This window comes from Triticum dicoccoides, chromosome 4A, assembly GCF_002162155.2.
Source record: "Triticum dicoccoides isolate Atlit2015 ecotype Zavitan chromosome 4A, WEW_v2.0, whole genome shotgun sequence".
NCBI classification, from domain to species: domain Eukaryota; kingdom Viridiplantae; phylum Streptophyta; class Magnoliopsida; order Poales; family Poaceae; genus Triticum; species Triticum dicoccoides.
The window spans coordinates 680331646-680339179 of record NC_041386.1 but is presented as its reverse complement, the minus strand read 5'-3'; positions in this window follow the sequence as shown (position 1 = coordinate 680339179).

Genomic DNA, 7534 nt, shown 5'->3' with positions numbered 1-7534 from the left:
AGTGAGCGGTGGGAGTGGATGAACAGGACCCGTGGCGTTGCCTCCGAATGAACAGGACCCCGATCGATCAAGCCAGTTGGTGCTGGATGAATAGGACCCCGTGGAGGGATGGATGAACATGACGACCCCGTGGAGGGCTGGATGAATAGTAGACGGTGGAGGGGTGGATGAACAGTAGACCGTGGAGGGGTGGTTGAACAGGAGCCCGTGGAGAGGGGTGGTTGAACAGTAGCCGGTAGAGTAGCGTGCGGTGGAGGTTGGATGAACAGGAGCCCGTGGATGAATAGTCGCAGATGGAGGCTAGAGGAGGTTGACGGTGGATGAACAGTAGCCCGTGGAGGCTGGAGGACGTCCACGGTGGAGATGAACAGTATCCCGTGGAGTCTCGTTTTGCGGTACACCACACCCCTCCCGATAAACGGGACCCTCGTTTCGACCATAGCGCTCCAACACAAGTCCGTTTCGTCCGTTTTGCGGTACGCCACACCCCTCCCAATCAACAGGACCCCCATTTCGACCGTAGGAGGTCTGTTTCCTCCGTTTTGCGGTACGCCAGACCCCTCCCGATCAACAGGACCCTGTTCCGAACGTGGCCGGTCGAACACAAGGCCATTTCCTCCATTGTGCGGTACGCCAGGCCTCGTTTCCATCGTCTGTTCCGTCGAGGCCCTCCCGATGAACACGACCACACATTCCATTCCGACCCAGCCGGTTGGCTCCCCATGAACACGACGACAACGTTGTTTCTCCGTTCCGACCCAGCCATGTACACGAGACCTGGCCGTACATATGCGCGAGTAGGCGTTCGAGACCCTGCCCGTATGTACGTACGTGGCCATATATTCTTTCTTGCACCCTGGCAGTTGTACGTACGTGAACATGCTACGTGCGTGCCTCTACTACGACACGTACGCGCCTCTACTATGACACGTGAGTGCCTCTACATCGACCAATATATATACGTACACGTTCGCGACCAGAATGACAACGCTATGTACGCTTCGACCAGGTGGGTCCCGACTGTCAGGAACTTCCTTGCCTATGAAGATGTAGCTGGTGGGTCCCAGCAGTCAGGGTGGCGAATCGTTTGGGTTTTTTTTTGCCCGGACGCACTTCCTTGCGTGCGAAGGTGTAGCTGGTGGGTCCCAGCAGTCAGGGGGGAAACTTTTTTTTGCGAAATACGGTGGCCCGTCCGGTTGGTCCCTCCTTTCAGGTGGAGCAATAATTATTTTGCGCCTAATAAGGAGGCACTTCCTTGCGACCACCATGGACCCAACTGTCAGCCTCTCCAAGCATAGTACTCTTCCGATGGAAGTCGGTCATGGACCACACCGCGCCGAGAGCACCACGGCGGTGGACGATGGCGGGGCCAAGGAAAGGGACGACGCGGAGCCGGGGAAGATGCAGCAGCGGATGCCCACGCGAGGAGGAGTATGAGGGTTCACTGGTTCGGCTGCGGTGTGAGGCTGCCGTCACCGCAGAATAACAGGGGGTGTGGGTGAGTAGAGGGATGGCCTGGCCAGCAGTGGGAGTAGTAGGGGGCGGTGAGGCCTCTGCGGCATCACAGCCGGCCACGAGAGGCAGGAGCATGCGGCACGACCGACACTGCTTTGAGCGGCTGGATCACGAAGACCAGAGGTTGAAGAAGCACTACGGCCGTTGGATGGACATCGTACGGTCATTGGAGCTAGAATCATTCATATTGACTAAGTTGACAAAGCCCTCCGTCCCCATAAACTTAGTAGGCCCACAAGTCAGCCTCCCACCAAGGTGAGTCCCAGCTAGCAGGGGGAGTATTCATTTTTTTGTGCGTAATAAGGAGGCATTTCCGGTGGGTCCGAGCTGACAACGGGGGGAACGTTTTTTTCGCAAAATACAGAGAACCTTCCGGTGGGTCCCAGCTATCAGGTGGAGGAATCATTATTTTGCGTGTAATAAGGAGGCATTTCCCGTGTGGGCCCGTACTGTCAGCCTCTTCCGATGGCTGTTGTTTGTTGACCATGTTGACCTCGCCGTGCCAAGAGCACAAACACGGTGGACGAGGGTGAGGCCCAGGAAGAGAACCACCCGGAGCCGGCGAAGCCACCGCAGCGGATACCCACGCTGAGGGGAGAACGATTGCTAACTGGTCAGCTTCGGGGTGAGCTGACGTAGCCGGAAAATAACATGATGTGTGGGTGGTTAGAGGGATGGCCTGGCGGCAGCACAGCCAGCCACGGGAGGAGGGAGCAGGTAGTCCCGCCGGCGCTGGTTTGGGCGGCTGGAGCAGGAAGATCAGAGATTTAAGAAGAACGGCGGCCGTTGGATGGACATCCAACAGTCACTGTTGTGTGTTGACTAAGTTGACAAAGCCTTGCGTACGCATCAAAAAAAAATTTAGGACAGCGTCATCGTCAACCTAGTAGGCCCAGAAGTCAGCCTCCAAATCTATGGAAAACAGCATACATCCAATTAGCCATTATTTTCAATAATTTACAGCCCATTTGCTAATTCTTAAGGATATTTGAAGCCCATATTCTTTTTATTAGCATTACAGACCATATATTCTAGGCACTGCTAAAAAATTCAACGAAATTTTGCATATTTTGGTGGGGTCCGAACTCTTTTAATCACGAAATTTCGGGTCACGTTAAAAATAATTTTCAAAAAATTATATCAAAATAAAATTCAAAAAACAATTCTCTGCAAAAAAAATGAATGAAATTTAGAATCTTAACTAGCAAGATGCCCGTTCGTTGCACGGAACATGAAGATGCATTTGTATGAGTAGTTTATCTTGTGGGAGAAAAGATGATATTTTAATGCAATTGCCAGTTGGCTTTGGTTTTTATAAGAGTAGAGAGTAGAGAAATCCTGAAAAAATGATATTTTAATGCAATTGCCGGTTGGCTTTGGTTTAAAAATTTACAACCCATTTCTTACAACTTATAGCCCGTTTTCTGGGGAAGCCCATTTCTTACTACTTACATCCCTCCTCGTCTTGAAAGATTTGCAGCCCAGAAGGGCTGAGAAAAGCAAGTAGGCCTCGGTTTTGGTATTCTAAAAAAAAAACTGGGCTAGCCAATTTCAGAAAGAAAAAATATATCAACTGGGCTCGTCATGTGCTTAATAAAAGTGTAAGCGTGGGCTAGACGGGCCACAACCTCCGCACAGCGCGTAGTTGAGCTCCGTCTCTAAAACTGAAAAACAACTGGGCGAGCTGCTGGGTCCCTGGTGTTATCCGCTCATTGTGTAATTTTCTCGTTTATTGACTACATTGACAATGGCGTGGAACCTAGTTGTCAAACAATTAGGAGGAAGTATTTTTTTGGCTTGTAATAACGAGGCACCTGCTTGCAAAATGCAATGACCTTGGTGGGTCCCTACTGTCAGCCTCTCCACGTACAGTCATCTCCTGATTCCTCTTGGTTGTTGACCATGTTGACAATGCTAGACGGCGGCGGGCACAGCAAGCTAACCAAGGCGGAGAACGACGGCAAGGCCTCAGACGGGAACGAACAACAACCATGGAAGATGCGGCAGTGTAGTGGTAGGTGGAGGGGAGTACGAGGGAAACAACATGCAAGTCAAGCATACAAATGGTACAAAATCCCAAGGATTAATTGTTCCTCAAATTTTTAGATAAAACCCAGATTGAACATGATAGTAACATCTAACCCAACCACTCTTTTTTGCAGTCACAAACAAATGGATCGGTCTGATCCATAAAATCAACATCCTGTGCAAAAAACATTATTTCAGGATGTCTACAACTTATTGTAAATAGAAGCCGAGCACGTTTAGAAGCCCATTTGTCCACTTGAAACTTCTTTTTTTGCTGTTCAACATGTTCGTCCGTGAGAAATCTCTTGCTGTAAAAATTAAGCCTCATGGACAATAGTAACCTCGCATTCAACAGGAAGAATGTGACAAAGCTTCTGTTTGACTGGTTGGATGCATATCATCCCATTATTATTGTCCTCAAACAAATGTCATGAGAACTGAGAAATCCTTGTGCTTATTACGCCAACAATTGGTTATATGTTTTTCTCCACGTGGTTCTGCCTGAGTAGACATGAAGATTGAAAACAGTTAAGGTCTAAAAAAAGAGTATGTCGAAAGAACGACGGCTGAACAGTTAATTCTAGTACAATATATACGGGCTTTCAATGTGCATGAAATCATCACCTCTATGTATAAATTGTCCAGAGATCGAAAGCATCGCAGCAAGCCAATAATTATCTCCATATCAAAACTATACATTGTGATATATATGATCTTGACAGAATCCAGCAGCATTGATAGGCTATCAATGGACGAACTCTTCATTGAGCATATAACATAATATTAGTACCCAAAGTGTACTCCAAGATGATATAAAACTTATGCGCACAAATGAAAAATGCAGCATATGTGTCAGGACCCCGATCCTAAGTCACACCGATCTAGCATGTAACACATCATATCACTTTGCGGCCTCACGCACGGTATTCCACGGGTGCCACCTTACCTGGCCCAGGACCGTTTGCGCCTTTTGGCTCACGTATATGATAGTGCCGCTAGCAGCCATATGACAAAGAACCCGGGCTGACATGGCTAGTCGTGAACCCAAAGTGGCACTAACTTACAGGGACAGGCATACATGACCCAGCAACGAACGCGTCGGTCATCAGCGAGTGAATCCGGGCTGTAGCAACTGGGCTAGCAGGACTCCGGTAAACTGGGCTGTAGCAGGCTAACAGGACTCCGGTAGACACCGCGTGACATTTCCCCGAAGGGGACAGACACAGGAACAAAGAAGGACACATGCCGGCTAGCCTAAGTGTTCCGGAGCAGTAGCAAGCTACCAAGGCTCAGTGGAAGCACTAGGAGACATTTCCCGGTAAGAGAGGCTACCAAGGATAAACAACTAGATAGTCGGATCCCACACATACCAAGCATTTCAATACCATACACACAATATGCTCGATATGTGCAAATACAACATGGCATCACAACATGACTCTACAACTCAAGTGTTTTATTCAATAGGCTCAAAGGAGCGAGATATTACAAACATGGGTCTCATGACCCAACATTCAGAGCATACAAGTCAAAGCACAAGCGGAAGCTTAACATGTCTGAGTACAGACATCTACAAATGAAAAGGGTTGAGAAGCCTGACTATCTACAAGATCCTGCCGAGGGCACAAGATCATAGCTTAGGTAACAAGCTAAATGTCGAAGTCCATGCTGTACTACTAGTGAGACTAAAGTCTCTCTTCAAAAACATAAATTAAGCAATGTGAGTACAAATGTACCCATCAAGACTTACATCAGAACTATCTACATATGCATCATTATCAACAAAGGGGGTGGTGGGGTTTAACTACAGCAAGCCAGCTTTAACTTGGTGGCTATCCTAAACTACGACTACAGCAAGCCAGCTTTGAAAGGAGTCGAGCCTTGGTCTCTTTATAAAGAGGTTGAATACCAAGAGCCCTCCTCATGACCGTTTGGGACTCGCCTTCGATTGAGGAGACATACCAACAGGCACGATTGGGTTACCCACGCCCGTATTGGTGAGAATCCTGGAATAAGGGGACACGATCTCTGCTTTGACAAGACGTTCCATGGAAACCACCTCGCTAAACGCGCTGAGGTTGGACAGTAAAACGATTCGAATAATGGCTTGGCTGTGGCGTGATGTCATGCTGCGGAATACGTCAGCAGATTAGATTTGTGCAAATATTATTCTCTCTACGGTGGTATGTGGAACGTGTTTTGCAGAGCCAAACACTATCCTTGTGTTCAAAATCTTCTATGAAGTATTCGGAGGAGGAACCCGCCTTGCAATGCCGAAGACAATCTGCGCGCCGGACTCGTCGTCATTGAAGCCTGGTTCAGGGGCTACTGAGGGAGTCCTGGATTAGGGGGTGTCCGGATGACCGGACTATAACCTTTGGCCGGACTCCGGACTATGAAGATACAAGATTGAAGACTTCGTCCCATGTCCGGATGGGACTTTCCTTGGCGTGGAAGGCAAGCTTGGCGATACAGATATGTAGATCTCCTCCCATTGTAACCGACTCTGTGAAACCGTAGCCCTCTCCGGTGTCTATATAAACCGGAGGGTTTTATTCTGTAGGACGAACAACAATCATACCATAGGCTAGCTTCTAGGGTTTAGCTTCTCTGATCTCGTGGTAGATCTACTCTTGTACTACCCATATCATCAATATTAATCAAGCAGGAGTAGGGTTTTACCTCCATCAAGAGGGCCCGAACCTGGGTAAAAACATGATGCGGGTTCACTTCGATATATGATGTGGTTCACTTGCCCTAGTCTTTGCGGTCCACTCGTTCATAAAAAAAAGTGAAAAAAAGAAAAAAAAACTCATATGAGAAAAAAAAACGTATGACAAAACAAATTATGCAGCTTGCTTGCCCGTTCGATGCAGTGCGGTTTTCATTCTGAAGCAGTGCGGATGGCCGTGTGATGTTGTTCATTCCTTAAGTGCAAAAAATTGTTACGAAAGCGAAAAAAAGTAATGCGGTTCACTTCTTGATAGTGTTGTGGTTCATTTACACCCGATGTGAAGTGCACTCTACTTTCTCGTTCTTGAAAAAATTACGTTTGAATAAAAGAAACCATGCAGTTCTCTTACCCATGTGATGCAGTGCGGTTTTTCATCCGTTGCAGTGCGGTTTTCAGTCGGATGAAGTACCCACGTCGATTTGGGTGTCGCGAAAAACAGAGTGTCCGCATTTTGGTAAATTTGAAATTCCTCTTAAACCGTAAAAATTAGAGAGAGTGTTCTACATGAAAGAGTTGCGTATCGTCGATATCTTTCCAATATCGTATCGTTTGAATCATTCCGACCAGCGGGTTGCAAAAATTTCGCCAAAAACGGCCGCTGCCACTCGTCGTCCACCGCACGATTTTCAAAATTAACTTACAACCGTAAGGAATTTCAAAAATATTTCAACATATGAAAGTTGTGCCTCATTCGTAGCTTTCAAACTGCGTATCACACGTCTCGTTTCGACAAACGGTTCAAAAACTGAAGCAAAAACAGTACCAAAAATTTGAAAAAAATTGAAAAACATAATTCCGCGATTTAGTAAATTTGAAACTGCTCTTAAACCATAAGGAGTTAGAGAAAAATTTATATATGAAAAAATGCGCCTCGACAATATCTATCCAACGACGTATCGTTTGCTTCATTCCGACGAGCGGTTTAGAAGAAATCGCGAAAATATGCTCGCTGCCACTTGTCATGGGGCGCACCATTTTCAAAACTGCTCTTAAACCGTGTGGAATCTCGAAAAGTGTTCAACATGTCGAAGTTGCGCCTAATCCATAGCTTTTCAATGGTATAATACACATCTTATACCGATAACTGGTTAAAAAATTAGAGCGAAAACAGTACCAAAAAAAATAACGCGTGCAGTTTTTTCCGACGAGAAGTTCACTCGTGTGAGTATAGCAGCACACTTGGTTCAAAGAATGACGTGCACTTGCGTTCAGCGTGTAGTGCGGAAGTGATGTGTAGAATAGTTATTCTGCTAATAT